The sequence below is a fragment of the Triticum aestivum genome, chromosome 3B (genome assembly GCF_018294505.1).
Source record: "Triticum aestivum cultivar Chinese Spring chromosome 3B, IWGSC CS RefSeq v2.1, whole genome shotgun sequence".
Classification (NCBI taxonomy): Eukaryota; Viridiplantae; Streptophyta; class Magnoliopsida; order Poales; family Poaceae; genus Triticum; species Triticum aestivum.
The window spans coordinates 843,831,852-843,842,988 of record NC_057801.1 but is presented as its reverse complement, the minus strand read 5'-3'; positions in this window follow the sequence as shown (position 1 = coordinate 843,842,988).

The following is an 11,137-nucleotide window of genomic DNA, read 5'->3' as shown; positions in this document are numbered from 1 at the left end:
TGGGTCCTAATTCCCTTCTTCACCGACGGGCCACCGGAGAGGGAAGAGAAGGGGGCCGATGCGGCAGCGTGGGGGCAATGTCCGGCGGCGGCGACTTGGATTGTGGACGTATGGTCCGCTCTCAATCCACGTTAGTTGTAGGTGACTGATAGCCAAGTGCGTTAGCAAAGAGGCGAAGAAACTGAGCAACGCTCGTGGGTTTTATTTTTTCTTTCTTGTCGAATTTTTACTGGATCCAGTCTCTTTCTTTCCTTTTTTATCGTTTTTATTTTCAATAATGTTGATTTTTTTTAGAAATCATGTTTTAATTTTTTCAAAATTTAAAAAAGTTCACTTCAAAAAAAGTGTTCTAAATTTATTATAAATGTTAAATGTTTTCAGTTTTTTCAATCGTTCAAATATATTCACCTTATTTAACGGTCACTAAAAAAATTCTAACCTAAGTTTAAAAAAATCTTAACTTCTTTCAAAAAAAATGTTTGATATATTTTGAAAATGTCGGCCTTTTCAATTATTATTCTCAACCTTTAGACATATTCACCTGCTAAAATTAACTATTTAAACAAATTATTTTTATCACGCAATAACTTTTTAAATCTGTAGCAGCAATCGGGTTTTCAGGGGCACACCAAAGGATTACAAATCGCTACAGGGGAAGTCTCCAAAAACACCCTGGTGGGCTGGCCCATATCCCATTCCTATGTTGTGATCATGTAGTTGTATTTAAGACTGGTAATAACTTGTACAGTATCACTGTTTTGATGATTATGAGACAAGATTTGTTGTATCATATAATTTTAATGCTGCATGTATATATTGGGATTGTATAAAGACATGTACAAATGCTGCATAAATATGCAACAGAAAAAATGTTGAAATTAATAGTAGTACTGAGGGTTTTACAATAGTAGTAGCACCAGCCACGCGCCTCTACTACATAAAGGTAGCAGTAGCATGGGGCCAAGACACGCATTACAGGTAATTAGTAGTAGCTCGGGTGGCACCCGCGCTATTACTCCTGCGCTATTACTACTAGTTTAACCCGCGCTACTATTAGGCCTTTTCATAGTAGTGAGATGCACAATTTCGGTTCAGACTGGATTGTCCGCTCAACCGGACCGCACTGTCCGCTTGACCGAGCCAGACTGTCCGGTCATAACAGAAGGTTTGACTTGTTTCGCAGCCTGGACCGGACAGTTTGGTCTCAGTTTCCGGACAGTCCAATTGCTACATGAGGTTTTGGGCGTCCAGCCATCTCCATAGTTTCTGGAGCATTGCACTGTTTTTGCTACAACTTCTGCATACGACCTTAGATTGAGACGATTTAAATATCAAAATTGACCGCTTTGATGGGACGAAGACAATCCATGTATAATATTTTCTCATATGAGGCTGTATTCAATGTGTATTTGGCCAAACGGTACTTCGAGCACAACATTGGCTCTCGAGATGTGATCGGATGGCGATGATCCAAACTTCAAAGATATTCATGTCGACAATACAAAACCTTTTCATATAGACCACATTTTCATTTAAGTCAAACTTAATCACTTTTTCTATCGTGCCAAAAACCGGTATCAACACTGCGACGTCCAAAGATCCATGCCGGTTTGTCATGTCCGGCGCTCTGAACTCTCTCGCCTATCTTTCTCGCCGACTCGGTAGGGTGATTTCACCATGCCAAGACCACCCTCCGCATCTCCACTCATTAAACACGCGGCGGACAGCCAGCCATGTAGATTGCCATCCGTGACTGTTGAGTATCATGATTATTAGGAAAGCTAGGATAGCGTATGATATTATTCTACCTTGCCTTGTACTCCAAGATGATCATATACTCCTACATATATGCCTATGAGGCTCAAGCAATACAACGAAATATTCCACCAAATCTCTCTCTCTCTCCCTTCTAACATGGTATCAGTCTAACCGATCCAAACCCTAGCCACCGCCCGACGCTTCCGCTCCCGCGCCGCCCCCAGGGAGATCGGCCTAGGGTTCGTCCGCCGGTCGTGTTGGTCGGCTGCCCTAGAGAGTCTTTTTTCCGAGCCCTTGCTCCAGGTTTTTCTCTCTCCCGCTGGTCATCTTGATTGGTGTTTCTTTTTGGTTTTCCGATCTAAGCTTGATCGTTTTGTGTCGCCCGTCACCGCCAGCGACCCCCGTGCGCCTCTACTCCAACACCGGCGCGATCGGCCGGCCACTTCACCGACCTAGCGGCCTCGCATGACCGGCGCCCCCTAACGACCGTCGTCGGCGCGTCTGCCCGTGTGTCGCCCCGATCCAGCGGCCTCACGCGATGTGAATGTTGGAAATATGCCCTAGAGGCACTAATAAAATGATTATTATTATATTTCCTTGTTCATGATAATTTTCTATTGTTCATGCTATAATTGTATTAACCGGAAACAGTGATACATGTGTGAATATATAGACCACAACATGTCCCTAGTGAGCCTCTAGTTGACTAGCTCGTTGATCAACAAATAGTCATGGTTTCCCGACTATGGACATTGGATGTCATTGATAACGGGATCACATCATTAGGAGAATAATGTGATGGACAAGACCCAATCCTAAGCATAGCACAAGATCGTGTAGTTCGTTTGCTAAAGCTTTTCTAATGTTAAGTATCAGTTTCTTGGACCATGAGATTGTGTAACTACCGGATACCGTAGGAGTGCTTTGGGTGTACCAATCATCACAACGTAAATGGGTGACTATAAAGGTACACTACATGTATCTCTGAAAGTGTCTATTGGGTTGACACGAATCGAGACTGGGATTTGTCACTCTGTATGATGGAGAGGTATCTCTGGGCCCACTCGGTAATGCTTCATCATAATAAGCTCAATGTGACCAAGTGGTTGGTCACGGGATCATGCATTACGTAATGAGTAAAGTGACTTGCCGGTAACGAGATTCAACGAGGTATTGGGATATCGACGATCGAATCTAACGTACCGTTTGACAAAGGGAATTGTATACGGGATTACTTGAATCCTCGACATTGTGGTTCATCCGATGAGATCATCGTGGAACATGTGGGAGCCAACATGGGTATCCAGATCCCGCTGTTGGTTATTGGCCGGAGAGCTGTCTCGGTCATGTCTGCGTGATTCCCGAACCTGTAGGGTCTACACACTTAAGGTTCGGTGACGCTAGGGTTATTAGGAAGACTTGTATGTGATTACCGAATGTTGTTCGGAGTCCCGGATGAGATCTTGGACGTCACGAGGAGTTCCAGAATGGTCCGGAGGTAAAGATTTATATATGGGAAGTTGTAATACGGTCACCGGAAAGTTTCGGGGGCATACCGGTATTGTACCGGGGCCACCGGAAGGGTTCCGGGGGTCCACTGGGAGGGGCCACCTCTCCCGGAGGGCCTCATGGGCCGTGGAGGGAGGGGAACCAGACCTTAGTGTGCTGGGTGCATCCCCCCCCTTGGGCCCATGCGCCTAGGGTTTGGGGGAAACCCTAAGGGGGGCGCCCCCCTTGCTTGGGGGACAAGTCCCCCCCCCCCCCCCCCCGTTTGGTCGCCGCCCCCCTCTAGATCACATCTAGAGGGGGCCGGCCCCTGATACGTCTCCAACATATATACTGTTCCAAACACATTTGCCCTTGTTTTGGACTCTAACTTGCATGATTTGAATGAAACTAACCCGGACTGACGCTATTTTCAGCAGAACTACCATGATGTTGTTTTATGTGTAGAAAAGAAAAGTTCTCGGAATGACCTGCAAATCCACGGAGGGACTTTTCAGAATTAATAAGAATTTTAGGCGAAAGAATCAAGGCCAGGGGGCCCAGGGCCTGTCCACGAGACAGGGGGCGCCCCCCCTAGGGCACGCGCCCTATTTCGTGGGCCCCCCGGACCTCCTCCGACCTCAACTCCAACTCCATATATACCATCTCGTGGAGAAAACAATCATAGAGAAAGTTTCATCGCGTTTTACGACACGGAGCCGCCGCCAAGACCTAATCTCTCTCGGGAGCGCTGATCTGGAGTCCGTTCGGGGCTCCGGAGAGGGGGATTCATCGTCGTCGTCATCATCAACCAACCTCCATCACCAATTTGATGATGCCAACCGCCGTGCGTGAGTAATTCCATCGTAGGCTTGCTGGACGGTGATGGGTTGGATGAGATTTACCATGTAATCAAGTTAGATTTGTTAGGGTTTGATCCCTAGTATCCACTATGTTCTGAGATTGATGTTGCTATGAATTTGCTATGCTTAATGCTTGTCACTAGGGCCCGAGTGCCATGATTTCAGATCTGAACCTATTATGTTTTCATCAATATATGTGTGTTCTTGATCCTATCTTGCAAGTCTATAGTCACCTATTATGTGTTATGATCCGACAACCCCGAAGTGACAATAATCGGGACACTTCTCGGTGATGACCGTAGTTTGAGGAGTTCATGTATTCACCATGTGTTAATGCTTTGGTCCGATTCTCTATTAAAAGGAGGCCTTAATATCCCTTAGTTTCCACTAGGACCCCGCTGCCACGGGAGGGTAGGACAAAAGATGTCATGCAAGTTCTTTTCCATAAGCACGTGTGACTATTTACGGAATACATGCCTACATTACATTGATGAACTGGAGTTAGTTCTATATCACCCTATGTTATAACTATTGCATGAGGAATCGCATCCGGCATAATTATCCATCACTGATCCATTGCCTACGAGCTTTTCATATACTGTTCTTCGCTTATTTACTTTTCCGTTGCTACTGTTACAACTACTACAAAAACCCAAAAACATTTATCTTTATTGTTGCTACTGTTACCATTACTATCATACCACTCTTGCTACTAAATACTCTGTTGCAGATACTAAGTTATCCAGGTGTGGTTGAATTGACAACTCAACTGCTAATACTCAAGAATATTCTTTGGCTCCCCTTGTGTCGAATCAATAAATTTGGGTTGAATACTCTACCCTCGAAAGCTGTTGCGATCCCCTACACTTGTGGGTTATCAGCCCCCTTCGTCCCCCCTATAAACAGAGGGGCGAGGGGAGGGCTGCACACACACCTCCAAGGCGCAGCCCCTCCCCTCCCCAACACCTCTCCTCCTCCACAGAAGCTTGGCGAAGCCCTGTCGGAGTACTGCCTCTCCATCACCACCACGCCGTCGTGCTGCTGCTGGAGCTTTCTTCCTCAACCTCTCCCTCCTCCTTGCTGGATCAAGGCACGGTAGACGTCTCCGCTCCGTACGTGTGTTGAACGTGGAGGTGCCGTCCATTCGGCGCTATGATCTTCGGTGATTTGCATCACGACGAGTACGACTCCATCAACCCCGTTCTCTTGAACGCTTCCGCTCGTGATCTATAAGGGTATGTAGATGCACTCCTCTCTCTCGTTGCTAGATGACTCCATAGATTGATCTTGGTGATGCGTAGAAAAGTTTTATTTTCTGCAACGATCTACAACAGTGGTATCAGAGCTAGGTCTATGCGTAGTTTCTATGCACGAGTAGAACACAATTTTGTTGTGGGCGTAGATTTTGTCAATTTACTTGCGACTACTAGTCTTATCTTGTTTCGATGGTATCGTGGGATGAAGCGGCCCGTACCGACCTTACACGTACACTTATGTGAGACTTGTTCCTCCAACAGACATACACTAGTTGCATAAGGTGGCTAGCTGGTGTCTGTCTCTCCCACCTTAGTCGGATCAGATTCGATGAAAAGGGTCCTTATGAAGGGTAAATATAAATTGGCATATCACGTTGTGGTTTTGGCGTAGGTAAGAAACGTTCTTGCTAGAACCCTATAGCAGCCACGTAAAAACTTGCAACAACAATTAGAGGACGTCTAACTTGTTTTTGCAGCATATGCCTTGTGATGTGATATGGCCAAAAGGATGTGATGAATGAAATATATGTGATGTATGAGATTGATCATGTTCTTGTAATAGGAATCACGACTTGCAGGTCGATGAGTATGACAACCGGCAGGAGCCATAGGAGTTGTCTTTATTTATTGTATGACCTGCATGTCACTGAATAACGCCATGTAATTACTTTTCTTCTTTGCTAAACCGTTAGCCATAGTAGTAGAAGTAATAGTTGGCGAGACAACTTCATGGAGACACGATGATGGAGATCATGATGATGGAGATCATGGTGTCATGCCGGTGACGATGATGATCATGGCGCCTTGAAGATGGAGATCAAAGGAGCAAAAAATGATATTGGCCATACCATGTCACTATTTGATTGCATGTGATGTTTATCATGTTTTTGCATCTTATTTGCTTAGAACGACGGTAGTAAATAAGATGATCCCTCATAACAATTTCAAGAAAGTGTTCCCCCTAACTGTGTGCCGTTGCAAAAGTTCGTTGTTTCAAAACACCACGTGATGATCGGGTGTGATAGATCCTAACGTTCGCATACAACGGGTGTAAGACAGACTTACACATGCAAAACACTTAGGTTTACTTGACGATCCTCGCATGTACAGACATGGCCTCGGAACACAAGAGACCGAAAGGTCGAACATGAATCGTATAGAAGATACGATCAACATAGAGATGTTCACCGATTATGACTAGTCCGTCTCACGTGATGATCGGACACGACCTAGTTGACTCGGATCATGTATCACTCAGATGACTAGAGGGATGTCTAATCTGAGTGGGAGTACATTAAATAATTTGATTAGATGAACTTAATTATCATGAACTTAGTCTAAAACCTTTGCAAAATGTCTTGTAGATCAAATGGCCCACGCTCACGTCAACCTCAACTTCAACGCGTTCCTAGAGAAAACCAAGCTGAAAGATGATGGCAGCAACTATATGGACTGGGTCCGGAACCTGAGGATCATCCTCATAGCTGCCAAGAAAGCATATGTCCTAGAAGCATCGCTAGGTGAAGCACCCGTCCCAGCGAACCAAGACGTTATGAACGCTTGGCAGTCGCGTGTTGATGATTACTCCCTCATTCAGTGTGGCATGCTTTACAGCTTAGAACCGGGGCTCCAAAAGCGTTTTGAGCAGCACGAAGCATATGAGATGTTCCAAGAGCTGAAAATGGTTTTCCAAGCACATGCCCGGGTCGAGAGATATGAAGTCTCCGACAAGTTCTACAGTTGTAAGATGGAGGAAAACAATTCTGTCAGCGAGCACATACTCAAAATGTCTGGGTTGCACAACTGCTTGTCCCAGCTGGACATTAACCTCCCGGATGAGGCGGTCATTGACAGAATCCTTTAGTCGCTCCCACCTAGCTACAAGAGCTTTGTGATGAACTACAATATGCAGTGGATGGTGAAAACTATTCCTGAGGTATTTTCAATGCTGGAATCAGTAGAGGTAGAAATCAAAAAGGAACATCAAGTGTTGATGGTCAATAGAACCACTAGTTTCAAGAAAGCAAGGGTAAGAAGAAATTCAAGAAGGACAGCAAGGGAGTTGCCGCGCCCGGTAAACCAGTTGCCGGGAAGAAGCCAAAGCACGGACCCAAACCTGAGACTGAGTGCTTTTATTGCAAAGGGAACGGTCATTGGAAGCGGAACTGCCCCAAATACTTAGCAGATAAGAAGGCCGGCAACACCAAAGGTATATGTGATATACATGTTATTGATGTATACCTTACCAGTACTCGTAGTAGCTCCTGGGTATTTGATACCGGTGCGGTTGCTCATATTTGTGACTCAAAACAGGAGCTGCGAAATAAGCGGAGACTGGCGAAGGACGAGGTGATGATGCGCATCGGGAATGGTTCCAAGGTTGATGTGATTGCCGTCGGCACGCTACCTCTATATTTACCTACGGGATTATTTTTAAACCTCAATAATTGTTATTTAGTGCCAGGTTTGAGAGTGAACATTGTATCTGGATCTCGTTCAATGCGAGATGTCTACTCATTTAAATCCGAGAATAATGGTTGTTCTATTTATATGAGAGATATGTTTTATGGTCATGCCCCACTGGTCAATGGTTTATTTTTAATGAATCTCAAACGTGATGTTACACATATTCATACTGTGAATACCAAAAGATGTAAGATTGATAACGAGAGTCCCACGTATCTGTGGCACTGCCGCCTTGGTCACATTGGTGTCAAACGCATGAAGAAGCTCCATACTGATGGACTTTTGGAGTCTCTTGATTTTGAATCATTTGACACGTGCGAACCATGCCTCATGGTAAAAATGACCAAGACTCCGTTCTCCAGAACAATGGAGCGAGCAACCAACTTATTGGAAATTATACATACTAATGTGTGCGGTCTAATGTGCGTTGAGGCTCGCGGTGGATATCGTTATGTTCTCACCCTCACTGATGACTTAAGTAGATATGGGTATATCTACTTAATCAAACACAAGTCTGAGACCTTTGAAAAGTTCAAGGAATTTCAGAATGAGGTAGAGAATCAACGTGACAGAAAAATAAAGTTCTTACGATCAGATCGTGGGGGAGAATATTTAAGTCACGAGTTTGGTACACACTTGAGGAAATGTGGAATTGTTTCACAACTCACGCCGCCTGAAACACCTCAGCGTAATGGTGTCCGAACATCGTAATCGCACTCTATTGGATATGGTGCGGTCTATGATGTTTCTTACCGATTTACCGCTATCATTTTGGGGATACGCTTTAGAGATAGCTACATTCACTTTAAATAGGGCACCGTCTAAATCCATTGAGACGACACCGTATGAATTATGATTTGGAAAGAAACCTAAGCTATCGTTTCTAAAAGTTTGGGGATGCGATGCTTATGTCAAGAAACTTCAACCTGAAAAGCTCGAACCCAAGTCGGAAAAATGCGTCTTCATAGGATACCCTAAGGAAACCATTGGGTATACCTTCTACCTCAGATCTGAAGGCGAGATCTTTATTGCCAAGAATGGGTCCTTTCTGGAGAAAGAGTTTCTCTCGAAAGAAGTAAGTGGGAGGAAAGTGGAACTTGATGAAGTACTACCTCTTGAACCGGTAAGTAGCGCAGCTCAGGAAGATGTTCCTATGGTGCCTGCACCGACTAGAGAGGAAATTAATGATGATGATCAAGGTACTTTGGATCAAGTTACTACTGAACTTCATAGGTCCACAAGGACACGTTCCACACCAGAGTGGTATGGCAACCCTGTCCTGGAAATCATGTTGTTAGACAATGGTGAACCTTCGAACTATGAAGAAGCGATGGCGGGCCCAGATTCCAACAAATGGCTAGAAGCCATGAAATCCGAGATAGGATCCATGTATGAAAACAAAGTACGGACTTTGACAGACTTGCCCGATGATCGGCGAGCGATAGAAAATAAATGGATCTTTAAGAAGAAGATGGACGTGGATGGTAATGTTACCATCTATAAAGCTCGACTTGTCGCTAAGGGTTATCGGCAAGTTCAAGGGGTTTACTACGATGAGACTTTCTCTCCCATAGCGAAGCTGAAGTCCATCTGAATCATGTTAGCAATTGCCGCATACTATGATTATGAGATATGGCAAATGGACGTCAAAACGACATTCCTTAACGGCTATCTTAAGGAAGAACTGTATATGATGCAGCCGGAAGGTTTTGTCGATCCTAAGAATGCTAACAAGGTATTTAAGCTCCAGCGATCCATTTATGGGCTGGTGCAAGCATCTCGGAGTTGGAACATTCGCTTTGATGAGATGATCAAAGCGTTCGGGTTTATGCAGACTTATGGAGAAGCCTGCGTTTACAAGAAAGTGAGTGGAAGCTCTGTAGCATTTCTCATATTATATGTGGATGACATACTTTTGATGGGAAATGATATAGAACTTTTGGACAGCATAAAGGCCTACTTGAATAAGTGTTTTTCAATGAAGGACCTTGGAGAAGCTGCTTATATATTAGCATCAAGATCTATAGAGATAGATTGAGACGCCTCATAGGTCTTTCAGAAAGCACATACCTTGACAAGATATTGAAGAAGCTCAATATGGACCAGTCCAAGAAGGGGTTCTTGCCTGTGTTGCAAGGTGTGAAATTGAGCTCAGCTCAATCCCTGTGTTGCCTGTGTCCAAGAAGCGGAACTGCCCCAAATAAAGAAGAGATGAGTGTCATCCTCTATGCCTCGGCCATAGGGTCTATTATGTATGCCTTGCTGTGTACCAGACCTGATGTAAATCTTGCCGTAAGTTTGGTCGCAAGGCACCAAAGTAATCCCGGCGTGGAACACTGGACAGCGGTCAAGAATATCCTGAAGTACCTGAAAAGGACTAAGAATATATTTCTCGTTTATGGAGGTGACGAAGAGCTCGTGGTAAAGGGTTACGTCGATGCTAGCTTCGACACAGATCTGGATGACTCTAAGTCACAAACCGGATATGTGTATATTTTGAATGGTGGGGCAGTAAGCTGGTGCAGCAGCAAGCAGAGCATCGTGGAGGGATCTACATGTGAAGCGGAGTACATGGCAGCCTCAGAGGCAGCGCATGAAGCAATCTAGATGAAGGAGTTCATCACTGACCTAGGAGTTATTCCCAATGCGTTGGGGCCGATCACTCTCTTCTGTGACAACACTGGAGCTATTGCCCATGCCAAGGAGCCTAGGTTTCACAAGAAGACCAGGCACATCAAGCGTCGCTTCAACTCCATTCGTGAAAATGTTCAAGATGGAGACATAGATATTTGCAAAGTGCATACGGATCTGAATGTCGCAGATCCGTTGACTAAACCTCTTCCGCGAGCAAAACATGATCAACACTAGAACTCTATGGGTGTTCGATTCATCACAGTGTAACTAGATTATTGACTCTAGTGCAAGTGGGAGACTGTTGGAAATATGCCCTAGAGGCAATAATAAAAGGATTATTATTATATTTCCTTGTTCATGATAATTGTCTATTGTTCATGCTATAATTGTATTAACCGGAAACAGTGATACATGTGTGAATACATAGACCACAACATGTCCCTAGTAAGCCTCTAGTTGACTAGCTCGTTGATCAACAAATAGTCATGGTTTCCTGACTATGGACATTGGATGTCATTGATAACGGGATCACATCATTAGGAGAATGATGTGATGGACAAGACCCAATCCTAAGCATAGCACAAGATCGTGTAGTTCGTTTGCTAAAGCTTTTCTAATGTCATCAGTTTCTTAGACCATGAGATTGTGTAACTCCCCGATAACATAGGAGTGCTC